This window comes from Myotis yumanensis, unplaced genomic scaffold (assembly GCF_028538775.1).
Source record: "Myotis yumanensis isolate MYYU_CA2020_CCGP unplaced genomic scaffold, mMyoYum1.0.hap1 SCAF_13, whole genome shotgun sequence".
NCBI classification, from domain to species: domain Eukaryota; kingdom Metazoa; phylum Chordata; class Mammalia; order Chiroptera; family Vespertilionidae; genus Myotis; species Myotis yumanensis.
The window spans coordinates 42,680,133-42,706,410 of NW_027223764.1; the positions used below are offsets into that span (position 1 = coordinate 42,680,133).

General features: G+C 54.4%; 1 protein-coding gene across 2 annotated transcripts in view; it reads left to right on the top strand.

Moving 5' to 3' along the window:
• Positions 1 to 26,278, top strand: part of CDH23 (cadherin related 23) — a 355,887-nt gene that overhangs the window by 198,390 nt on the left and 131,219 nt on the right. The gene's annotated exons all lie outside the window — the stretch shown is intronic.

Sequence of the window (26,278 nt, forward strand, 5' to 3'; positions counted from 1 at the left end):
AATTTCAGGCCGGGCTGCGTCCTGGCACTCGGCTGAGCAGGAATCTGACCTCAGCGCCAGGCTGTGTGTTTTCCTGCTGGCAGAGCGGGACACCGACGCCCTAGGCTTACTTCTTACCAACTTATCCACCCTCCTGGGGAGCTCTTATTTTTCAGTAGTTCCAGCACAAGTCCCAGAGCTGGTTTCCATTGACCCAGCCTGTGGGGCCGTCCTGGAGGGAGTCCTCATGATTCGAATGGACGTACTAGAGATGGGTCCCACTCGCCATTGTGGAGCCAGGGGTTGGGGTCGGCCCATCCAGATTACAGGGCATGGGCTGGAGACAGGGAGGGGCTATTTCAGAGGATGCTCTGTTATAGGAAGAAAGAGGATCGATTGCTGAGCAGATCACAGTGGTAGCTGTGTGTTCCACAAGCTCGGGGTCTTGCCCATAGTAGGTGCTCAGTAAACGTTGTGGAGTTTCCCTCACTGCTGCCCCGCCCTGCCCACTCTGAGACCCCCAGCGTCCTCACTCCTATTTCTTGCTCCATCCTCATGGCAAACAGAGACGTTGCCTGCTGATCCCAGGCCCCCTACTCCAAAGTGTGTTTACTCTACAGACAGATGGTATGAAACTGTATTGAGCCCCTAGGCCCTTTCCATCTGACAGTTATTAATATTTCAAACAGATGTTTAGCTAGGCAGGCCGTCAGACGTAAACAATAAGCCTGCTGTGGTTGCGTGCTTCCCCCTGCTTCCCCAGCCCCTGGCTTCGCCGACTTTCGCAAGGTGCTCCTTGCAATCAGTCACCTGGTGCCCCAGGCCCCATGGATCCTCCTGCAGCCCCTAGGGCCTGGGCCTTCTGTACGCAAAGAAAGTATCTTCAGCCCTCCAGCCACCTGTGAATGTCAGGGTGAAGGACACCTAAGCAGTCTGTGCTGGGAGGATCTCACAGGGAGAGGAGGCCCCACCCCCATAGGCCTGGGACCATGTGGCAAAGAATTTAAGTTTTAGCTCCAGGCTTGGAGGGGGCCTGGGGATTCCTTCCTGGTTTTCTTGCTGGGGACATGGGGTCTCCACTTTGCAGTCCCAAGTTACCTGTGGTCCTGAGGAAGGGATGAGGAGACCCAGGGAGCAGGGCTGGGGTGTGTGGGAAGGCGCACTTGGCTGGTGGCTAGCTGCTGGTGCCAAGGACGATGTGTCAGGCCGACCCCATCCGGGGCGAGCACTGGAGAGTAGGTCCTCACACTGGGTTTCCTCAAGCGCTGGAGCAGCTTCTGAGCCTGTGTGGACCCCTGCTGGGTGCCAGGATCCCTTCTCCCGTTCCTCTCCAGGCCCCTGGGCATGTGTCACAGATGAGTTTCACTCTAAGGCTGCCTGAGGGTCTCTGCTCAGGGCTGGCTCATCGGGCCAGCCTCCAGTCTTGTCTGTCCAGCCGGGCCCCCTCCTTCTCAGCCTCCAGCCCAACGTTTGTTGAATTGTGCAGACACAAGGGAGCAGGTCAGTCCATTGATAAGCTCTAGCACCGGTGCTGTGCACCTAAAGGGGCTCAGGACTGAAAGTGGACAGTGTTTGGGCCCCGTCTCCCTGCCTTTGCTGCGCGCAGGTCTATCCAGGTCACCGCTAAGCCTCTATTTCCTCATATGCAAAATGGGCACGAGACACCTGCCCCCCACAAAGCTGCTGTCGAGATGTGAAAACATCGCCTGGGTAACCCCACCATCATCACCTCAGCTCCCCAGGTGCTTCCAGAGCTCCTGGCAGCAGCAAGTTTTGTGGCCACACCATGCACACCCACCACCCTGCTCTCCCTCCCCGACCCTGCCATTCTCTGCTCAGCCCCTGGGTCAGTCCCACCGCCCCACCTCCTTTGCTGTGGGAGGGGCTGGAGTTGCAGCGGCTGCTCAGGGACTGTGAAATCCCTTCTCCTTGACCTTTACTGGGATGTTATTAAAATGTTTCATGGGCAGTTGTGTCAGGAAAAAATTATGAAGAAAAGGAAAATGTTTTAATTTGCACTAAAGGCTGGGCAGAGCCTGCTGTGAGGGGGCTCCCCAGTCCCCACCCTGGCACGGCCTGTTTCTGTGGGTCATTGCCTAGATTGGGGCTCATTGCCTTAGTTTCATAGTGGCTCAGGGAGCCAGACTATGAGGGGGCTGTCACCTTTGGCCTGGGCGTCCCAGCTGGGGCGGAAGGGCTGGACTTCTTCACCTGCCCACTCCCTGGAAGCAGGAATCCCAAGGCAGCCGGAGCTGTCTGCATTAGGAAAGACCTCCTGGAAGGAGGCGTGCAGGACCTCTGATGTCAGTGGGAGCTGGTCCTCTGACGGGCGACCACGCAGGGGAGAGATGTGGGAAGGCACGATACCCACATGGGTGGGGGTGGGCATGTGAAGTATGTTTGTGGGGGCTGTGTGTGTGCACACGCATGCCCTTGTGTCTGGGCATGTACCTGTATGTGCAACTACATGCATCCGGGGGTATGTGCATAGGATCCACACATCTGTGTGCATGCAGGCTCCGGTGTGGTGTTGGTGGCTCCCCATCCTCTAAGCTGGATGGTCTGTTCCCCTCTGATATCCCAAGGCTGCTCTGATTCCCACCTTCCAGTCCTGCCTTCTGGCCTGACAACAGGAGTCGGGTGGGGAGGCCATGAAGCATCTTCCTGGGATTCTGCTGGTCTTGGGGCACCAATTGGGACCTGGGGCCTATCAGGGTTTGTGGGTGCCATTGGACAGTAGAAGAGCAATCAAACCATTCATTTATTTTTTTTTAAATGTTTGAATGCCTTGGGCATATGACCTGAGGACACAATGGTGATGTGAGTCTTGCCCTCGTGAAGTTTACAGTTTTCAAGAAAGCCTGATGCTCATACTAAAAAACTGAATTCTTATGTTAAGTGTTACTTGCTATGATGGACAGATCAGGGAGCTATGAATATCTACAGGACACCTGGCCTTGACTGGGGTCAGGGAAGGCTTCTCTGAGAAATGGCAATTGAGCAGGCATGAACAGGGGGCCGCGGGAGGGAAGCACATTGGAGAAAGAGGGAATAGCACGTGCAAAGGCCCTGTGGCTGGAATGTGGTGAGGGGATGTGCTGGGCAGGGAGATGGAGTCCTGCTCTTATGAGGCAGATGGGACTCAATGACCTCTCTTCCTCCTGAGTTGCCACCTACCCCACTGGGCTGCTTGTTTGGATAGCGGAGAAGTCCTGTATAAATCGTCCACACTCACTTACCGATTTCATCCTGGCAGCCTATAGCAGGCATTTGGGAAACAGCTGGCACAGGTTGTACTTGGGATGTGCAAGGAGCTAGCCTGGCCCCCTGCAGTATAGAGCTCACGTCCCCAGATTTATTAGTTCTGTGTCGCTGGGGCAGCAAGAGAGGGATGCTGAGGCAGAGTAGCATCCAAGAGGGAGGTTCCTCCTGGGGCAGGTCTTACTGTATATACCCCAAGACCTTTTCTCCCCGCTCCAGAGCTAGGGCACAGCAGGAATGGGCAGGAGATGGACTGTCAGACCACACAGGGTTCTTCTCCGGGCAGAGAAATCAAAGCAAGAAGGATAGGCATTTAAGGGTCCTGACTGGGCAGGTGGCTCATGGTTTGCTCGGCCCAGGGGCAAGTCAGAGTGGGAGCTGGAAGGAACGGCTCCTCTCCCCCACCCACCCCCATGCCCCTCTTCCAGCCCGTCCTTGGAAGGCTGGCGGCACCTTGGACAGGGTCATCCTTCTCCGGAACTTGGTTTCTACCCTGAAGTGGGAAAGGCTGTGCTTGCCCAGCCCACATGGCTGGATTGTCGGGAGACCCCATTGCGGCGATGTGGCTGTGAATACGGATGGGGCAAGGTGGGTTTGCAGTTGTTCTTATGGAAAAACATACAATAACAAATGAATAATCATATAGAATAAATTATGTTTCAAGTACTCACAGCTGTAAACCTACTTTTGTGCCCCCCCGCCCCCCCCCCCACCTGCCTGTAGTTGAGGCTGCCAGACTGAAAGGGTGGTTTTTCTTATCAGTGGCCTTGAAGGGCCCCAGCCCGGTTGCCCGCCGCCCTCCGCCCTGTGTGCAAGCCCAGCTCTGCTCGGGTGCGAGCCCCACAGGCCACCGCGCACGTTCCTCTGCGACCCGGGGAGATGCCCTCGTGGGATCCTGTCTGGGAGGTGGTGAGAACTGAGTGGAACGTCACGCAGAGGCAGAGTAGGATCCAACACACTCAGTAGGAAACACTCAGAAAGTTTCAGCCGGTCACGCGAACCTCCTGGCTGAGACTTCGTGGGGTGGGGGCAGCACCCTGACGAGCGTGGCCCCGCCCTGGCAGCCAGGGAACCTGGATGGTCCCTGGGGAGCCCCTGTCCTTGTTATAAAGTGAGGTGAGGGGGCTGGTGCTGTTGCAGGGCCTCTGGCTCCTGAGGCTCTCATTCCGGCTCATGGTGCCCAGAGGAAAGCAGACGGGGCAGGGCGGGGGAGGGGGGGGGAGGGGGGGAGGGGGGCATTCTCTATGACTGAGACATGCTTCCTGCCCTGCCCTCCGAGGGTCCTGCACGTACCCACTGGCCTGCAGAGCTCCCTCGCCTGCCATGCCCCTCCTCCCACCCTGTCCGGAAATTTGGTGACAATTCTGGAAGCCACCATCCTGCTCCTAGAGCTAACCAGCTTTTCCTCCTGGTCCTCCCCACTCCTCCCATCAACAGACAGCCCGGCTGCTGCTTGTCCCTTCTCTCCCTCCTCCACCCACAGCAAATGCCACTGACACCCAAGGGAGAGGTGTGCTGTGATGTCACTGCCCCCGGCTGAGACCTGGTGGATGTGCAATGCAGTGACGCTTCCCCAGCTCTGTGACCCGGGGGCTCCCTCATCCCGCAGGCTCCGGGACACCCACATGCCCCGCCATGCTGCTGAATGCGAGTGCCTCTCCTGGATTCTGGGAACCTGGTGGCCCAGCCAGGTGGGCAGGGAAGGCCAGTCCCCTTCGTCAGCCTCAGGTGGTGCTCCCTTTCCCTCTGCCCCTTGCAGAGGGCATGCTGCCCGGCAGGGCCAGGGGACACCTCTCAGCTGCATCCGCCCCTGCAGGAGGAAGCCTGGCTGGGAACAGGCTGGGAAACCAGGGAGACCGGGGTCAAGCCCTGCTCTGTGAGCCTGGCCTATGCTGTGTCTAATTCCGAGGTGGGGTGGCAGTGCGGGGTGATCGGGGAAAGGGCTGCCCCAGGCTGAGGGAGCTGCAGGTGAAAGGCAGTGGATGCGCAGAGAGGAGGAGGGAGGTGACTGCTGAGGAGAGACTTGACGGATCACTGTGGCTGCTGGATGGAGAATGGGGTGGGGCGGGGGGCGGTGATAGTAGGGTAGAAGCTGGGAGACCAGGTGAGAGATGCTGGCTCCAGCCACGCAGGTGGCAGTGGAGGGGGACAGGCTGGAGATTCAGGGGCACACCCTCCTCCCAGCTCACGCACAGGTTGGGCACTCCATTGTGGCGATGTGGTTGTAAAAATGGATGAGACGAGGTAGGTTTGCAGCTGTTCTTATGGAAAAAATACAATAATGGCTTCGCCATTCTCCTCCCCAGGCCCAGCAAGGCATGCCCATCCCATCCCCACCTGTCAGGTGGGCCCTGCACCTTCGCAAACACTGAAAGGGGCAGGCAGCCCTGGTGGGAGTCCTGCCTCAGCCTCTTAACACAGGTTGGCCTTGGGCGGGTGACTAGCTGTCCCAGGGTCTCCGTCCCCCTCTCTAAAGCGGGGAGAATAATCCCCCCGCAGCAGTGTTGTGGATTGCTGTGTGGGAGCTCACGGTCCCCGGCCCGCACACACAAATGCGGACAGTGTGCCAGCACCTCTGTGTGCCAGGCGTCCGTCCAGGGGCCACTCCCTCTTCTGAGAGCATTGGTCCAACTTGAATCTATAATCGTATAACGCTGATGACAGAAATTGCCAACATGAATTATTAGTACGTCTCCAAGATGACAACACAACCCGCCAAGGAGGCCCCGTCCCCAGACCAACAAAGCCCAGCAGACACAGGCAGGTGAACGCAGGGAAGAGTGGCAGCTGGGCTTCCTGACAGGCTTGGGCCTGCCCCTTCCTGAGAGCAGCCCCCTCGCCCCCCTACCTCATGCCCTCTCTCCCCACTTCCTCCTGACACCCCTCACCACGGGCATCTTAATTGATCTCATTGTTCTCCAATCCCTTGAGACCTGAGACTCCAGCTGTGCTTAAACAGAACAAAATCTCTTCCAATTTCCCCACCGTTTAAAAGAAAATTGAATTCTTTATCTGCAGCCTAGGGAGGGGAAGAGGGAGGCTAGAGAGAGAGAGAGAGAGGCACTGGTAAATAGTATATATGTCACCCCAGCCCTGCTCCCGAGCTGGCCTGGAAGGCTTTTGTAGACACACTCTCCCCCACTTTGGGGGTGTCTAGGCTGTATTTGTGGGCCCCTTTAATCTGCTCTTGGGTTCATCCCCAATCAAGGGGCCAGTGTGGTGCCGGTGCTGGCGGGGAGCCGGAGGAAGCTGAGCTGCTGGCCGTGATTGACGGTCTGAGTTCCTCCGGCTGTCAGGCCTCAGTGCTCCTCTACTGTGTTTATCTCTTTAATCTAAATATCAATCCGTAAAACCGAAATGGGATGGAATGAGAGGTAGGACAGGCACTAAGGACAGAGGGAAAGAGAGGAAGAGAGAGAACACAGCTGGCTACCGCCTGCCGCCACCACCCTGGGCTTCTGGAAGGAGGCAGGGCAGGGCCTGTGGCGGGGAGGCTGCAGGGGGCTGCCCTGGGTGGGCCCGGGCGCGGGTCAGGATGGAGAGCTGTGGCTACCACCCCTGCTCCTGAGGTGGATTTGCCAGGACTTTAAGGTCTGACAGTTTCCAGCCATTTAGTCACTCCACTAATTGATTTTTGACAAATTGATCTAAAGCTCTATTGATTGTCGAGCCTTTGAAGCCGCCCTCACTGGCGCCTCCAGAATCCCCCATTCTCGGCTGAGCAGCTCTGTCTGCCAACGACCTTTGCCCCTTTTCCAAAAAAAACAAACAAACCCAAGAGGATAGTGTTGAGTGGGTGTTATGAGCTTAGTAAATGCCAAGCATCTCTCAGTCTCTTCTGTGCCCATTTTACTGAAGGCAGAAACAGAGGCCCAGAGAGGTTAGTAACCTTCTCAGGGTCAGCCAGCTAGTAAGTGGCCAAGACAAACCTGGGTCTGTCTGTCCAGCCCCTAACCCTCCCTCCTGCTCGCTGACCAGCATCAGGTGCCCGCTCCCACACGGGCTCCAGCCTGTTGTTGGAATTGACCATCTCCGGAGTCCGAGGAGATGGGCTGAGTGCTGGCCTGGGAAGTGGGAGCCGTTCAGTCACTGGGTGACCTTGAGCTCCCAGGGCCTCGGTGTCCTCATCCGTAAAATGAAGGAGTTCCGCTGGACGCTCTCTGTGGCCCCCTGTGGCAACAACGCGTGACCACCTGCCCCAGACTCGCCCCTTCGGAGCCCAGAGCCTGTGATTCCTGCACTCCGGCCTGTCAGTCGGTTGGTTAGCCGCTGATTGTTCCCGCTCTGGCAGTTGCTCAGAGGAAGCCGGAGCGAGGAAATGGACCCCTGGGTGAGGGGACAGTGGGTAGCTGTAAGAGCCGGACTGAGTTCATAAATGCTGCAAACCAAATGCCTGTACAAAGTCCACCTGTGCCCGGTGCTGGGAATGTTATAAGCCCTGGGGCAGGGGCGGGAGGTGACTGGGGAGGGGTGGCCCATAGCAGCCGCCAGGGCCTATGCCTGAGAGTTCGTCCTGGGGGCAGTTGGGAGAAAGGCTGAGAGAGCAGAGGGGGCGTCTGGGCAGGGGTTGGCACAGAGGTTTAGGGAGAAATTGAGCTGGGCCTGTGGGTTTGGGGTGGCTTAATCTTGCATAATCCCCGAAGGAGGAATGGCAGCTGTGGTTCCTGCCAGTTTAAATCTGGAGTGGCTCAGCGTCCCATATGCCCATTGGTTTATTGAGGTGTTTTTTTCTTTAATTTACCAGTAACCATGATCCATAATGAAAATTACGTGGACTTCATGGCCCAGGACACACACACACACGTTTGTATCTAGGAAAAGACAATACTTCCTTGCTATGTGAATTACACTCTAGTATTTTCTATTTTATTCCAGATTTTTTTATGAGGACTTTTAAGATCTCTCTTAGCAACCTTCACATATTCGATACAGTATCATTAACTATGGTCACCTGCTGTACATTACATCCTCGTGACACATTTATTTCATAGCTAGAAGTTTATACCTTTTGACCATCTTCATCCATTTTGCCCATCCACACAGCCACCTCTGATAACCTGTAGTTTGTATCTATAAGCTTAGTTTTGTTCTTAGATTCTACATATGAGGTAATATGGTATTTGTCTTTCTCTGACTTATTTCACTTAGCGTAATGCACTCAAAGTCCATCTACTGTATAGTGTTGCAAATGGCAGAATTCCCTCCTTTTTGTGGCTAAAAATATTAATATATATATCACATCATTATTCATTCGTCCATTTATGAGCACTTATCTTGGCTGTTGTAAAACTGTTGCAGTGAACATGGGGTTGCAGATATATTTTCTTCAGATAAATATCCAGAGGTGGAATTGCTGGGTCATATAGGAGTTCTATTTTTAACTTTTTGAGGAGTGCCATACTATTTTCCATAGTGGTTGCACTACCAGCAGTGCGTAAGAGTTCCCTTTTCTCCACATCCTCGCCAGCATTTGTTTTCTCTTTCATTTTTGATACATAATAGTCATCCTAATAGTGTGAAGTGAGCTCTTGTGGCTTTGGTTTGCATTTCCCTGACGATTACAGATGCTGAGCACCTTTTGGTGAGCCTGTTAGCTCCCTATATGTCTATTTAGTTCCCCTGCCCATGTTTTTTATTGGATTGTGTTTTGTGGGTTTTTTGCCATTGAGTTGTATGAGTTCTTTATTTTAGATATTAATCCCTTATCAGACATATGATTTGCAAATATTTTTCTCATTCAGAGGTTGCCTTTTCATTTTGTTGATGGTTTCCTTTGCTGTCCAGAAGCTTTTTACTTTGATGTAAACACACTTGTTTGTTTTTGCCTTTGCTTTTGGTGGCAAATTCAACAAACCACCACTGAGATCAATGTTGAGGAACTTACCACTTATGTTTTTTCCTAGGAGTTTTATGTTCCAGGTGTTACATTCAAGTCTTTCAAACATTTTGAGTTTATTCTTGTATACTGTGTAAGATAGTGGTCCTGTTTCATTCTTTTGCAGGTGTCTGTCCAGTTTTCCAAACACTGTGTATTGAAGAGACTGTCCTTTCCCCATTGTGTATTCTTGGCTCCTTTGTCATAAATTACTTGATCATATATCCATGGGTTTATTTCTGGACTCTCTATTCTGTTCCATTGATCTATGTGTCTGTTTTTATGCCATCATACTGTTTTCATTGTGATATAGTTTGAAATCAGAGAGGGTGATGCCTTCATCTTTATTCTTCTTTCTCAAGATTGCTGTGGCTATTTAGGGTCTTTGTGGGTCCATATAAATTTTAGGATTGTTTATTCTATTTTTGTGAAAAATGCCATTGGAATTTTGACAGGGATTGCATTGAATCTGTAGATTGCTTTGGGTAGTATGGTCATTTTAACAATTCGTCCAAACCATGGGTGTGAAATGACCTTCCATTTATTTGTGTCTTCCTCAATTTCTTTGATCAATGTCTTATGGTTTTTACCCTACTATTTTCTGTTTTATTCTATGAGATTTATTTTTTGTAAAATGCTAGTCATGACCATTAAATTGATTTCGTGACTAATTAATGCATGGTTACCTAAGTTTGCACATCCCTAGAAAGAGCCTTCTCTGTTTTACTATCCTATATAATAAAAGCCTAATATGCTAAGTGTACGGTTGTCCATTCAATGAATCAAAGTGTAATATGCTAATGATATGCTAAGGCCGCTCAACCACTTGCTATGATGTGCACTTACCACTAGGGGCAGACACTCTGACCTGTAGGTTAACTTGCTGCAAGGGCCCGGCCGATCGGGACTGAGCAAGAAGGGCCAGACACGCCCTGGAGCCCTCCCGCGGTCCGACCCTGGCTGGACAACTTCCTGTGTTCCTCCCTGGCCCCAGTCTTGCACCAGTGGGGTCCCTCAGCCTGGTCTGCGCCCTCTCACAATCCAGAACCCCTCAGGGGATGTCAGAGAACCCGTTTCAGCCAGATCCCGCAGGCCAGGCTGAGGGGACTCCACTGGTGCACGAATTCACACACTGGGCCTCTAGTGTAATGATAATGATGATATCAAAGCATGTTCCTCGAGGCCTTATTACTAGGGGCAGAGTGGCAAAGACTCAAAATCCCAGACTTAATCCACTGAGGTTTATCCTGACTCAGCCTTTTCTGAGCCACATGGCTTTGAATAGGTTACTTGTATCAGCAATGACCTAATACAGCGACCAGTAATAGAAACCTCCAAATAAGATCAAAGTATACTTCTCTCCCATGAAAAAGCAGTTGAGAGGGGAAAAGCCTTGGGTGGCTCCTTCAAGCTCTCGTCTCCCCCATTCCTAGAGTGTAGCCCTCATCTTCATGGTCCAAGGTGACGGCCAGCCTTCACATCCATACTCCAAGTTGCAGTGTGGAGAAAGTGAGGAAGGGCACTCTCTCCCTCCCTTTTTTAAATGTGTATGAGGGGTTTTTTTAAATTGATTTCAGAGAGAGGAAGGGAAAGAGAAAGAAAGAGAAACATCAATGAGAGAGAAACATAAATCGCTTGCCTCCTGCGTGCCCCCTGCTGGGGTTCCAGCCTGCAACCTAGGCACATGCCCTGACCAAGAATCTAATGGTGACCTGGTTCATGGGACAACACTCAGCCAACTGAGCCACCCCGGCTGGGCAGCACTCTCTCCCTTTTAAAGAGACTTCCTGGAGATGCCTTGTACACTTCTGCTTTCATCTCAGTGGCCAGAACTTAACAGTCATGGCTGTACCTATTTGCAAAGGAAGCTGGGAAGTGTAATATTTTAGTCAGATAATGTTACGCCACCTAAAAATGCGTTTCTGTCCATTTGAGAAAGGGACCATGGATGCTGAGGCTCTGCCACATAACCTCTGTGAGCCTTAGTTCCTTTTCTGGGACATGGTGATGGTGACCGTTCCTTACGGATTTGTTGTAGGGTTTTAGTGAGATAATACATGTGAAGAACTTAGCATAGCACCTGACACAACGTAAGTGCTAAACAAATAATAGGTATTAATATTGAGTATCTCGCACCAAACTAAGCCCCTTCTGTGTGTCATCTCATTGAATCTCCACAGCAACCTGGTGAGGTAGAAATTAGCCACCCTATTTTATAGATGAGAGCACTGAGATTCAGGGAAGTCGGGTGTTTGCTAGAGTTTACACCTGCGGAAGAGACAGAGCTTAGCCATGAATCTTATCTCTAGGTCCTCAACCTTCTGGCCCTTTAAATACAGTTCCTCATGTTGTGACCCAACCATAAAATTATTTTCGTTGCTACTTCATAACTGTAATGTTGCTACTGTTATGAATCGTAATGTAAATATCTGATATGCAGGATGGTCTTAGGCGACCCCTGTGAAAGGGTCGTTCGACCGCCAAAGGGGTTGCGACCCACAGGTTGAGAACCACTGCTCTAGGATGTCCAAGCTTTCCCTTAACCAGGAGGCAAACGCAGCCTCCTCGTGGAGGCTAAACCCCTCCCTGAGACCTGATGAAACTGTGGGGCCAAGAGGTATGAGGAGGTGCAAGCTGAACCCAAGGCCAGCGCTCCCTCTGCCTGCGCAGCCACCCACAGAGGGTACCCCCTGCCCAAGGAGAAACAAGACAAGTGTCTAGGACAGAAGACCACTGCAGGCATTTATTGTAACAAGACCTACACACTTGGGGTTGGAAGATCGAGGTCTCCAATTCACTGCATAAGGGGCCAAGCCCCTTTTCCCTGCAAGCCTCCATTTCTCCATCTGCAAAATGGAGAGAATGCTGCTGAACCCTCTCTCTTTGGGGTGCGAATATGTATAAATGAGCTATGCTGCTCACCTCTTAGTGTGTTTCTCAGTCTGTTAGAACATTTTTACCACTGGAGTAGGACGGGCAAAGGAATAAAAAAGGAAAGTAAATGTCTACGGACAGGGGTAGTGTCCAGGCACGAGTTTCCCAGCATGCCCTCCCCACGCGGTGCTCACACACAGCATCTAACCACCTCGCCAGCAAGCCCTGGGCTGGACTGGCCCAGGCGAGTGAGGGGCTGCGGCTGGTGATTTATCGTTTTCTCGTCAGACTTTGACCTTAATTTCTTCTGTCGTTGCGGGGCTGTAAAATTCATTAGGGACCCTCAGGCGGAGTGATGAAGATGTCAGGTGGGCAATCATGTGGGTATTTAATCCATCAGATGTGTGGCTTGCCATTTAGGGAGACAACAGGAGAATGTGGAATCAATAGGGTTCATTAGTGAGTAGCACGTGCTGGCCAATCAGTGCCCTCCAATGGCAGCAAGCGTGGGGGCGGGGGTCCCACTTGGGCTCCAAGTCACTTTGGAGTGAGGACATGTCCTGGCTCCTGGGTAGGACTAGCCCACACTCAGGAACCTGCCATCTTCCCGCTAGACCTGGAGCTGCTGGTTACATCCCACGGGGGAGGGGAGAAGAGGGAGGGGGCAGACTCAGGGTGGTGAGATCCAGTATTGGGGGAGGCGGTCCCAGCCAAGGCTTGGCTGCACCCCCAGGGGGTTGATTGGGCTGCCTTGTCCTCCTCCTTCCATCTCCTCCTCGCATAAGGTCCCACTTAACTGAGCCTCAGCCACGGTGTCTGTCCCCACGCCTCTCTGCACCCTCCCTTTCCCCTCTCCTCTGCCGCCTGCGTAATCCCAGCTTGATAGCTGCCCAGAGAGGCCCAAGTCCTCCTGATTGTGTCTCATTCATGGCCAGCCAGCCACCCTCCCTCCTCCTGCGTCCTGGGAAAGTGCTTTCTGCATCCCAGTTTTCTTTGTCTGATGGTCAGATGTGATTTTCTTTGAGTCACTCAATTGAGTCTTCCTCAAACCCAAGAGCATGAGAGGATGGACAGTGTTGGGAAAGGGTGAGGAGTGGGATTGTTGGTTTTTTTCCTCTTTGCTGTGTGTGTGAGTGTCAGACAGACTAGGTGTGGACCCTGCGCCACGTGCAGCTGTGAGGCAGGGGAATACTGCCTGGCTCAGCGTGTGTGCCAGTGGCCAGCCAGAGGCCTGGTGTGAGGTGTGGCTCCCGGGCAAGCAGGCCCTGAGACCAGGCTTCTGGGGCAGGTGGGGTACTTGGAAAGTGACTCCAGGAAACTCAGGTGGGAGTGGGAAGTGAGACAAGGTCACGGAGGGGGCATTGTGAAGCCCGTTACTACCAGGGGGCACTACTGGAGCTCGGTCCACTGGGAGATGTGGGGGAGAGGCTGTGCCCCAGGCATCCCACCCAGTCCCAGCCCCCACGGAGTGAGGGCGGCTTCCAGGGACATGGACACCCCATCATGCCACCTGCTTCCTTGAGAAAAAAGCCGGAGGCTGAGAGAGGCACAGGTGGCCCTGGCGGGTGGCAGTGAGCTCGAGGCTTCCTCCAGTCAGCATTTCCGCACCCAGGAGGCGGGCAGGGGTGGCATTGGTGCTCATCTCCTGGAGCGGGAGCGGAGATGCAATGCGTTCACCCACAGAGATGGTCAGAATAGTGCCCGCAACCCAGCTAGGACTACGCTGTTGTTACCGGCTTTGCATTATTCCGTCTGTGAAATGGGATTGTGAGCCTGTCTTGGTGGTTGTCTTAGGACAACTTAGGGACAGATCACTGTGTCAGGTTCCTCACACTGTGCCAGGCCCAAGGTGCCGCTCAGCAAGGTGGTGGCCTGTTATCCCTGTTGTCACTGCTCCTGCAGGTTCTCTCTCTCTCTCTCTCTCTCTCTCTCTCTCACACACACACACACACACACACACACACACACACCCTCCTCCTCCTCCCACTCCTCTCAGCAGGGGGCCAGGAGACAACGAGGCGGCTGCTGGCCACCCTGACAGCCTTTGACGTCCCGTAATTGCTTTCCCGAGACGACTTCTTTAAGCACAGTGCTGCTGGCCAGAGCAATTTGCTCCCCATCTATTTTTATTTCCAGGTTTTAAAATAAAATAAAGAGAAACAAAAGGCAGTGGCGGAACCCAAGGACAACCACCGTGGCTGCAATAACAAACAAGCTGGGGCCACACACCTTGAGAGCACCTGTCAGTGCATAGGGATTCGAATCCCTCCTCTCCCCTCTGCAGGACTGACACATTAATACACGGGCTCAGGCCTGGCTCCTGCCAGAGGGCCCTCCTGCAGGCTCAGTGCCTCGCCCCCTTCCTCCCACCTGGCGGTGGCTGGGGATCTGCAGAGGGACAAAGAAAGCAGTTAGAACTGGGAGTGGGAATACTAATACCAGCTTCACTCAGAAATGTGGGCCATGTGCCAGGCCTTGGTCTGAAGCAGCGGTCGCCAACCTTGCACCCCATGGACCACCAGTGGTCCACGGACCACCGGTTGGCGACTGCTGGTCTAAAGCACCTCACATGTAGGACCTTAGTCCTCACAGCCATCCCGTGAGTCAGGTAGCATTGTCAGCCCCATTTTACAGAGGAGGAAACTGAGGCTTACAGTGGTTGTTACTGTGGTTGTTCCTTCTCTTCCTCTTCCTTTGGTCTCTTCTTTCTCCTTCCTCCTCCTCCCCTCCCCACTCTTTTCTCTCTCTCTTACTCTCTTTCTCCTGTGGTTCCACACCCACCCCCACCCCCATCATCATCCTCCTGCTGTTCTTCCCTCCCTAGAAGTCCATCTACTCAAGATTTGCAGTTGGCTTATCACTGGTAGAAAGGACCTCATAAGTCATCTACACTAATAAAAGAGAAAAATGGTAATTGGCGTACGACCGCTACCCTTCCCATTGGCTAATCAGCGTATCCTTATGCAAATTAACTGTCAGCCAAGATGGCGGCCGGCAGCCAGGCAGCTGGAAGCGAACATGAGACTTGCTTGCTCCAGTGACTGCGAATTCCAACGTTCCCCGCCTGACTTCCCGGACTCTGAGCTGGCAGTTTGAAACATTCTAACAAATATAGCCGGCTGGGATCTCAGAGCTGAAGTTATACATTGTTTCGATTATAGAACGGCAAACAAACCAGCAGTGGAAGCCTCAGAGCTAGAGCCAGAGCTAAAGCTGGCCCAGAAGAAAAAAAAAAAAAGAAAAAAAGGAGTGGTTGGGAGCTTCAATCAAAACCCCTAGCCTGAAAGCAGCCCTCAGCCCCTCACCCAGACTGGCCAGGCACCCCAGTGGGGACCCCCACCCTGAAGGGTGTGTGACCAGCTGCAAACAGCCATCATCCCCTCATTCAGGCTGGCCAGGCACCCCAGTGGGGACCCCCACCCTGAAGGGTGTGTGACCAGCTGCAAACAGCCATCATCCCCTCATCCAGGCTGGCCAGGCACCCCAGTGGGGACCCCCACCCTGATCCAGGACATCCTTCAGGGCAAACCAGCCGGCCCCCAGGCCTCTATCCTATATAGTAAAAGGGTAATATGCCTCCCAGCACAGGGATCAGCGGAGCCACGAGGCCTCCTGGCACCAGATCAGCATGACAGGGGGCAGCGCCCAAACCCCCTGATCTCCCTGCAGCTCTGTGTGTGACAGTGTGTGGCGTCCCAACCCCCTGATCGGCCCTGCTCTGTGTGTGACAGGGGGTGGTGCCCCAACCTCCTCCCCCCCACGGGCCCTGCTCTGTGTGTGACGGGGTAGAGCCATAACCTCCCCATCGGCCCTGCCCTGAGTGTGACAGTGGTGGCGCCCCAACCCCCTGATTGGCCCTTCTCTGTGGGTGACAGGGGGCGGTGCCCTAACTCCCCTATCGGCCCTACTCGCCCTACTCTGTGCGTGACAGGGGGGAGCTCCCCAACCCCCTGATGGGCCCTGCTCTGTGCGTGACGGGGGGAGCTCCCCAACCCCCTGATGGGCCCTGCTCTGTGCATGAGAGAGGGAGCTCCCCAACCCCCTGATGGGCCCTGCTCTGTGCGTGATGGGGGGGGGGGGGGGCAGTGCCCCAACCCCCTGATTGGCCCTGCTCTGTGAGTGACAGGGGGCAGTGCCCCAACCCCCTGATGGGCCCTGCTCTGTGAGTGACAGGGGGCAGCTCCCCAACCCCCTGATTGGCCCTGCTCTGTGCATCACAGGGGGTGGCGCCGTAACCTCCCCATTGAACCTGCCTTGAGTGTGACAGGGGGCGGTGCCCCAACCCCCCAATCGGCCCTATCCTGAGCGTGACTGAGGGTGGCATCACAACCTCCCAATCCTCCCTGCTCTGTGCATGACAGGGGGCGGCGCCCCAACTCCCCCAATCAGCCCTGCTCTGAGCCTGACCAGGGGCTGCACCTAGGGATTGGGCCTGCCCTCTGCCACCCAGGAGCAGGCCTAAGCCAGCAGGTCGTTATCTCCCGAGGGGTCCCAGACTGTGAGAGGGCACAGGCCGGGCTGGGGGACCGCCCCCCCCGAGTGCACAAATTTTTGTGCACCGGGCCTCTAGTCCTATATAATAAAAGGGTAATATGCAAATTGACCCTAACAGCAGAATGACTGGGAATGACTAGTCACTATGACACACACTGACCACCAGGGGGCAGACGCTCAATGCAGGAGCTGCCCTTGGTGGTCAGTGCGCTCCCACAGGGGGAGCTCTGCTCAGCCACAAGCCAGGCTGATGGCTGCCAGTACAGCGGTAGTGGTGGGAGCCTCTCCCAACTCCTCAGCAGCGCTAAGGATGTCCGACTGCAGCTTAGGCCTGCTCCCCGCTGGCAAGTGGACATCCCCCAAGGGCTCCCAGGCTCCCAGAGGGATGTCTGACTGCCAGCTTAGGCCCAGTCCCCCAGGGAGCAGGCCTAAACCAGCAGGTAGTCATCCCCCTAGGGGTCCCAGACTTCGAGAGAGCACAGGCCGGGCTGAGGGACCCCCCCTCCCCCCGCCCCAGTGCACAAATTTTTGTGCACCGGGCCTCTAGTCATATATAATCTCCCCATCTATTCATTCAGCCCCTGTTTGTTGAAAGCCTCCAGCACTGGGATCCATGGGGGACAAGCCAGACTCAGTTCCTGCCCTCATAAAGCTTACATTCTAGTGGAAGGAGAAGAGCGAGTAACATTCCTCCAGATGCTCCTGCCCAAACCATGCTCTCCTCCCAGCCACCTCCATCCACCAGCAGCTGCAGCATGTCCCCGACCACCCTGTTTAAGTCCCCATCGCTCTCACCACCGCCTATGCAGCTGCAGTGACCACCTCAGCTCCTAGTTCCTGTTCTGTCCCAGAAGTCTGTCATTCCAGCAGCAGAGCTTGCTTTTGCAAATGCAAATACATTGACAAATGTAAGGAATTCCTGTCTGCTGAGACTCCAGGGCTGCAGGAGCCTGCCTGGGGAGATCAGGAAGAGCATTCCTGGCAGAGGGAACCTCAAGTGCGGGAAGAGCAAGCTTGGCCTATTAGGAACCTGAAGACTGAAGGAGGAAGCAGAGTAATGGAGCAAGCAGGTTAGCAGAGGAGGTCGAGGCTGCAGAGGCTGGTCCACATCAGGCCTCAGGGGCCGTGGCAGGCAGCCGGGGTTTTGACTTAAATTCTCTGGGAGCTTTCTAAGCTGGTGAGTGGTGTCTTGTGTTGTCAGGCTCTCCCTCTGGCTCTGGTGGAGGATGGGAGGTTGGTTCCAGGGTGGAAGCAGGTAGACCCAGACCAGTCAGAAGGCTGTGCAACCCTCAGGCCCCCAGCCCAGTGTCTCACTCACAGTCCCACACTGGACGGTAGGGCAGATGCTGGATCAGAACCCAGACCTCCGTGTCCCATTTCGGGAGTATTTTCATGACTCTGCACTTAGCCACAAGTCTTTTTTGAGACCCTTCCTGCCTGGTCTGATACGGTGTATCCCCACACACACCCCTCCCCCAAGCACTTTCCTAGCTCTCCAGGAACAGAGTCTAGCAGGAAGAGTAAAGAGGCTTTTTTTTTTTAAATATATTTTTATTGATTTCAGAGAGGAAGGAAGAGGGAGAGAGAGATAGAAACATCAATGATGAGAGAGAATCATCGATCGGCTGACTCCTGCACATCCCCCACAGGGGGGGTCAAGCCCGCAACACAGGTATGTGCCCTTGACCGGAATCGAACCCGGGACCCCTCAGTTCACAGGCCGACGCTCTATCCACTGAGCCAAATCGGCCAGGGCTAGAGGCTTTTTTAAAAAAAAAAAAAAAAGATGCTCTGGACACTTTGTTTTTATTAAAGTATAGTTGACATACCGTGTTATATTAGTTCCAGGTGTACAGCATAGTGATTCTGCATTTATATCCCTTATTATGTGATCACCATGGTAAGTGTAGTAGCCATCTGTCACTGTTCATAGTTATGATGATATTATTGACTATTTTCTCTGTGCTGTAGATTATTTCCCTATGGCTTTTTTTTTCCCAACTGAAAGTTTATACCTCTAATTCCCCTTCATCTTTTTCACCCAGTCCCCCTACACCCGTCCCCTCTGGCAACCATGAGTTTAGTCTCTGCATCTATAAGTCTGTTTTACTTGTTCATTTGTTTTGTTTTTTAGATTTCACACATATAAGTGAAATCATATGGCACTTGTCTTTCTCTGTCTGACTTATTTCACTTAACATAGTACCCTCTCCGTCTCTCCATGTTGTTACAAACGGCAAGATTTCCTTCTTTCTGGTTGTTGAGTAATATTCCACTGCATATATGTACCTCATCTTCTCTATCCACTCATCTGTTGATGGACACCTAGGTTGCTTCCATATCTTGGCTATTGTAGATAATGCTGCAGTGAACATAGGGGTATATGTATCTTTTCAAATTAGCGTTGTTGTTTTCGTTAGAGAAATACCCAAAAGTGGAATTGCTGGGTTGTATGTATGGTAGTTCTGTTTTTTTGAGGAATCGCCACACTGTTTTCCATCGGAGTTGCACCAATTTACATTCCCACCAACAGTGCACGAGGGTTCCCTTTTCTCCACATCCTCACCTGCACTTGTCATCTTTGTTGACTTTCTGACAATAGCCCTTTTGACAGGTATGTGGTGATATCTCACTGTGGTTTTGATTTGCACTTCCCTGATGATTAGTGACGTTGAGCATCTTTGCATCTGTCTGTTGGCCATCCCTATGTCCTCTTTGTAGAAATGTCTGTCCGGATCCTCTGCCCATTCTTTTTTATTGGCACGTATAGCAACAAGGCTTTGACACGAGTTCCCTGCGGTTGGTTGTTGATTGCAGAGAAGACAGGCTTGAGGGAGAGCCTGAGGCCTTCTCTGTACTCGGTACCATAATTGATTAGTAATGTCTGCCATGGGCACGGGTGTCCATCCTGGGTCCACAATGGAACACGAGGGAGGAAGGCCCCTTCTCTTTCTCTGCAGCCCCCCACCAGCTGGACCCCCACCCTCCCCTAACTGCCCTCCCACTCAGCTGCTCCACTTTATCATGTGCCCAGAGCCTCCGGCCCCAGCGTCCCTGGCAGTGCCCTCTGTCCTAAGGCCTTCTGCATTCCCGGGCTCTCCTGAACGTACCTTTCTTCCTGAGCCCCCCAGCCTCCCCACATCCTCTCCTGCACGCTATCGCTCACGTCCTGGTACCCTGCCCATCAGAACACTCACCCTCTTATCTCCTACAAAGGATATCACCGTCACTGTCTCCCCTCCTCCTCTTTGTGTGACCATCCCCCCTGGCCCAGGGACCCACAAGCAGTAGCTTCCAGCTGAACTTACCTCTGCCCCTCACACCCACCATGCCCTCACCCATCATCCCTGGCTGCCTTCTCAGATTAGAAATGACAGGGGAAACTGAGTCACCAAGCATCTTCCCAGAAGTGCAGGGCAGACTACATGATATTTCCCAGCCATTAGCTTTTACCGCTTATCCCCGAGAAAAGCTGAAATCCTCATCCACTGCACATGGGAGGAAGTGTAGGAACAGGGGAGAGGACCAGGCCTCAGAAGCCTAATCAGGATGAATGGATGTCACCCCAGCCTCTGGCTTCCGAGTTCCTCCAGCAGAGTCCCTCCCGCCTCCCACAGGCCACCTCAGTCCCCTGAGTTTGCAGGAGCGCACTTACTCTCACGTAGTTTAAGGAGTTACTTGGAGGGGCTCAGCAGATGATGAATGTGCAAAGCGTTACCAGCAAAGCACCGGTGCTCCATGGAGCTGTTTAAAAATGCATTCTCCCATGTAAATTTCTGCTCCATCAATCCTTATGACATGTCAAACATTGCTATTGTTTCCTGAACAAATTGTACCGCGTGCCCTTCTCTGCAGAGCCGTGCATGGGAGCAGAACTGCTCGCCGCTCCTGCAACTGCCTGCATTGCTGGGACCCAGGGCTGCTGGGGAGGCAGCTGGGCCCGCCTTGCTTCAGAGCAGAAGCCCCGGGCAGGGTGTCCGGGCGAGCATGCGTGACAAGGGGCTCTGGTGGGGAGTGATTGAGTGTGTGCCTGCCAGTTGCCAGCCTGCGGGGAGAGGCACACAGGTGGCCGGGGAGGGGATGTGGAGGAGCCACAGGGGCTGAGATGGGGGGTTGGGGTTGCTTGAGATGGAGGGAAGTGTGTCTGTGTGTGGTGTGTAGCAGGATGGGGTCCACCCGAGCCAGACACCGAAAGTGAAAGAGAAGCTTTCTATAACAGTATGTGGAAACAGGGAGGTATTGGGGGCTGCCTGAGACAGAGAGAGGAAGAGAGAAAATGTGTGCTGCGTGTGCGCGCACATGTGTGTGCATGTATGTGTACGTGTAGAGAGAGAGGTAGGGAAGTGTGAGGACATGGGGAGAAAGAAGACAAGCTATAAAGAAGGGTAGAGGACGTTTAGAACCGTGAGAGAGGAGGGTGTCTGTCCCAGGGAAGGATCCGAGAGATCAGAGAGCAGTGGGGTCCATGCGACAGGGTGGGAGAGATGTGGGAGAAGGCCAGAGCAGGCGGGAGTCAGGTGGGCGGATAAGGCCCAACCTCGCAGATGGGCACCTGCAAGGCCATGATGAGGGACAGCTGTGAGGGGCAGGGTTACATGGGGGCAGTGTGGGGGCAAGGCAGGCACCCTGTAAGGGCGCCTCCATCCAGGGCAAATGAGTGGAAGAGGATGAGAGAGTGGCCATTCATTGTGAAAACAGAGGGGCTCTTGGGAAGGGACCAAGAGACAAGAGGACCTGACCACTGTTGAAATGAGGGCCCCTTGGGAGTGGGCATGAGCTATCAGGATGGGCATCAGAGGGCAGGGAGCTGGGCTGGGCAGAGAGCCCTGGCATACAAGTTAAAGGGAGAGCTACATCCAGAGGGTGCTGGGTGACACACCTCCCTCCATCTCAAGCAACCCCAGCCCTCTGGCTGGGTCAGGAGGGCACCCACAGCCAGCCAGGCTGCCCTAGCCTTCACCGGGTGACAGCCTCCCTGGTCTAGGCCCTGAGCCTAGAATGGGGGCCCTTTTTTGAGGACCAAGGGTCTTGGCTAAGGGCCTGCATCCAGGGAAACCACAGCCAGAGACCCTGCCCCCTCTGCAGTTGGGCACGGGTGTCGCTGGAGCCCACCCTCGCTGTGCAGAGGCTGGGAGAACAGCCACTCTGGCAAGGAGAAGACTGCCTGTGGGGGTGCATCTGGCTTCTACAGGGTAAGGACAGTGACGTGGTAGGAGCACCCTGGGTCCCATGGCTGAGCTCTCACACTGGAGAGAGATGCCTCAAGCCCCGCCCCACCCACAGGAAGCAGGAGGAGGGGGTGGTAATGAGCACCCTCTTGCAGTCGGTGTGTTGAGCTCACATCCCGGCCCTGTGGCTGTTTGACCTTGGGCAGGTTGATTGACCTCTCTGAGCCTCATTCCTCTCTATCTGTAAAATGGGGGTGGTATTAGTACAGAAGGCTGTTGGGAAGATGACATGGAATAAAGCATGAGAAATGCTGGGCACAGCGCCTGGCACATAGTATGTGCTCAAAGGGAAACGGCAGGGGGCACCGTGGTACCCCTCCCCATCTGACAGCCAGGGGAATGCTGAGCAGTTATGACTCAGGCCTGGCCATTCTGGGAATTTGACTAGTCCCCCACTGCAGGTTCACCTTGTCTTCACCTTTGGAATTTCCCCCCCGTGTGTATTTATTTTTTTCCTTTTTGTCAGCAGAAGAAAATTACAGTTCTGCCGGCATTGTCCATCACAGAAATAAGCACTTGCCGACGCAATTATAAAGGCCCAAATGAGGGAATTAGTTTTGCTGGTAATGCCAGTGTTGGGAAGAATCAGAAAAGACGCCTTATCAATCAGGCCCTGGGCAGCAGCCAGTCCTGGACCCCTCTTCCAGGTGCTGACCACGGGGACAGATGCTGACCTGCTGGCCCATCGTGCTGGTCTGGAGACGCATCTACTAGGGCAGGCTGTTGGGGGGGAGGGGAAGCAGAGATGTTCTGAGCCCCCTGCAGGCCTCGGGAGCTGCAGGAGGCCAGCTCTTACCAAAAGCTACCTGGGCTTCTCGGTGTCCAGCCAGTGGCTGGGCAGTAGACCCAAATACACTTGACCGAGGGGAGCTCTTATCCAGGACTGGCCCATCTCAACCAGCAGCCCAGGCACCTGCCAGCCCATTTTCTGCTTTATTTTTCTCACAGATCCTATCACTGTCTGAAATGGTTATTTAGTTACTTCTCTCCTCCATTGTCTCCCTTTCCGATTGTAAGTCACCTTCCGGCAGGAGTGTTATCATGCTCGTGGCTGTGACTTCAGTGCCTGGCACAGTCGCTGGCACATCAGAGAAGCTCAGGAAATACTTGCTGAACATGTGAGTGAGCGAGAGTCTGGCCCCTATCTTCCTGAAAGCTTTCCCCATGGGGTTCCAATACCCTCCACCTGCCCTCCGGACCCACCCTGCCCTTCTCACCCACTCTGCTTGTGCGACTGCCTGGGCCGTTCGGTGAGTCCCTGCCCTCCTCTGCCGAGGAGGTTTGGCCGGAAGGGAGCTCGGAGGGGAGCTTGAGCCTGGGGGACCTGTTGGAGAGGCTTTGCGAACCCCAGCCACGCGTCCTGGGCATCAGAGCAGCCCCACTCTGGCTGCTCAGTGCCCACCGTGGTGTCTGCTGATAGGGGCTCAGCCGCCAGGAGGAGGATCAGGCTGGCGCTCCGTGGCTGACCACGGAAATTCCAGGTCTTACTGGATTTGGCAAAGATTTTGAGCCCAGTGCCTGAGCCCTGTGCCGGGCACCAGGGAGGATACAAAAAGGAGTTAGGTATGGGCTTCTCTGCAAGGGGAGGGGACAGCATACGCAGGCAGCTTTCAGGAATAGCAGATCGTGCTGCATGTTCCAGAACAGGTACCGTGAGGGGCTCAGCGTGAGAACAGTGAGCGGTCAGGCGCTCGCACAGCATTTGGGGGAGGTGGGGGACAGGGGGCGGAGCTTGGACAGCAGTTATGGAATGAAGGGATGGCGCAACCAGGCAGTGAAAGAAGAGTCCGGGGGCATCGGGAGAAGCGAGTACAAGACCACAAGGCCAGCGGCCGTGCAGCGCCTGGACACCAGGGGCCGGGCTGGGATTGACTCAGCAGCAGGGGGAGCACTGGAGGTTTTAGCTATTGGTTTTGACTTCTCGCCCTGGGCCGCCTCTGAGTCTCGGCAAGTAGTGCGACATACCAGTGTGCAACCATGGTGAGACTCCAGCCCTGGGAGGGCAGTGGCGGGCACAGAGGCAGCAGCGGGAGGGCCTGCAGCCGCTTGAGGTGCTCACCTGCACCCGGTCTGTCATTTCTTAGTGTTGCCGGGTACAATATGGGAGCCACCCAGCCTGCCAGCTGGCCCCCATCCCCTACCCCGGTAGCCATCTGATTGGCCTACGAGAGCCTGGAGGCCACCTGCCAGGGGATGGACTGCTCATCCTGGAACATGGCAGGAGGGCAAAGGTGTTCAGGACGCAGAAGGACCTCTGTTCTCTATGCACAGGCCCCTGGCCACTCCTCAGACCCTCCTTTCTGAAGTGGGCACGAGGGCCACTGTCTGTCCGCCACTTGATTTGTCTGTTGGTCTTTCCGTTGCTCAGGCCTATAGCCAGCCTTGGGAAGGAGATTGTTTTAAAAAATGCCATGGCACCTGCGTGCGGCTGGGGGGGTGCGGGGAGCCTGTCACTGGCCCCGACAGCGCCCTCTGCTGGACCGGCTGGCATTGCAGAGCTGCTGAGGCCTCTGCCATGGGACTGCCTGGGGCTGTCTATCCCACTGTGCTGGTTGGTTACAGCGGTTCTCAACCTGTGGGTCGCGACCCCTTTGGGGGTTGAACGACCCTTTCACAGGGGTCGCCTAAGACCATCGGGAAACACATATATAATTACATATTGTTTTTGTGATTAATCACTGTGCTTTAATTGTGTTCAATTTGTAACAATGAAAATACATCCTGCATACCAGATATTTACATGACGATTCATAACAGTAGCAAAATTACAGTTATGAAGTAGCAACAAAAATAATTTTATGGTTGGGGGTCACCACAACATGAGGAACTGTATTAAAGGGTCGCGGCATTAGGAAGGTTGAGAACCACTGGTTTAAAACAAAGGGTGTGGAGGCTAGCTCTGCACTTGCCTATCAGTCCTGAGATTTGGGCAAGTTACTTAACATCATCTTTGGTTCATCTGTGTGTTAAAGGCAGAGAGCAGGCGTCATAATGGTGCCTCCTCATGGTGGTGTGGTCCAAACTGAAATGTACACACTGATACTGTTAGGTGGGTGTGGGTGCCAATGTAGTGACAGAGGACAGCTACCAGGAGCTTTCCTGAGCTGCCTTTATGTCCAGGCCCCCTGACCCCACCCTGCCCCACTCTCAGGGAGCCACTGCTCAGCAGGATGAGAAACACATCAGCGCACAGCTTCAGCTCCCACGTGCAGTCAGGGCTGGGAATATTGCAGAGCCCGAAACAACCTTTAGGCGGGGAAGACAGGAGCGGGGAAGCCAGGCGGAGGGGGGAAGCAGCCTACGCAGATGGGGCAGATCCAGGCAGGTGCCAGGGCCAGTCAGGTCCAGCCTGGGTCCGAGAGGAGGCTGGAGCCCGCAGCAAAGGCTGGAGTGCAGGGCTGGAAGGGAGGCAGAAGAGGAGGGGCTGCCCCCTGAGGGCACCAGGGAGGACTGCCGAGTGGTTGGATTTGCTGCCTCCTCCCGGGCTCAGGGAGCAGGGCCCCTCACCCGGCCCCACTGCAGCCTGGCACTGGCCCTAGGGAGGCTCTCTCTGCTGGCTGCCCCCACCCTGGCAGGGGCACAGATGCACTTTTCCATCTTAATATTCTGCTTCATGCATTTGAAAAATGAAAGTTCCCCCTCTCCCCTTCACCTCACATACATATTTCATACGGTCATTAGACAGTGGCACTAAAGGACTCACAAATCTTCCTGGTCAGCATGGGCGGCCTGGGCAGGCGGCGAGAGGCCCCCAGGGAAAGGGGTCATTGTGCGAGCCATTGTGCCCGGCCCCCCGGGGGGGTGGAGGGGGCAGGAGAATGGCAGCTCTATCTGTCCCCAGGGGCTCAACACTGAATCTCCCTCTGCCTCAGCTGCTCCAGGCGCCAGAGTGAAGGGTACTGTACAAGGGGACCTCGGGGGTCCTCCCCCCCCCCTGACAGTCCAAGTGCAAGTATGGAGGTCACCCAGGGTCCCTGTGTGGCTTTCAGGTGCCCCAGGCCCCTCACTTCCTGCATGAGCCCAGCCCTCTCTACCTCCCCGATCCCCTTCCTGCTTCCGGGCCACTCTCCCTGCCTTTCCCCGGCCCCGTCTCTTCACCCTTCCTGGTCCATTCCTCTCTTTCCCTTTGAAACCTCTCTCCTCCTTGTCTTTGCCCCCATCTCTCCACCAACTCCCTTCCCCTCACCCCTTGCTTCTTACTCGTATTTAATCATCCATTTCCCAGCATCGTGAAGCGCTGCTATGTTCAGGCATCGTCCGTGCCGGAAGGTGAGCCTGGCAGCTGTGGCCCTGACCTTATGGCCACAGACACTTTCCTTTGACAAACGAGGATGCTGAGGCCCCTGGGGTTGCTGTTTGGTCACACGGTGACCTGGGCTGTTGACACTGGCCTGGAACGGGCTCTCTGCACATTGACCCCTCGGCGTGGGCTCGATGGCAGCTGGCCAGCTGTTCCCCAGGCCGAGCTGCAGTGATTCTGGTCTAATAATACCAAACAGGGTGAGGTTATATGTCAGTGGGATGGAGGGAACACGGGCTCCTCCCCTCCCCTGCCCCTCCAGCCCCT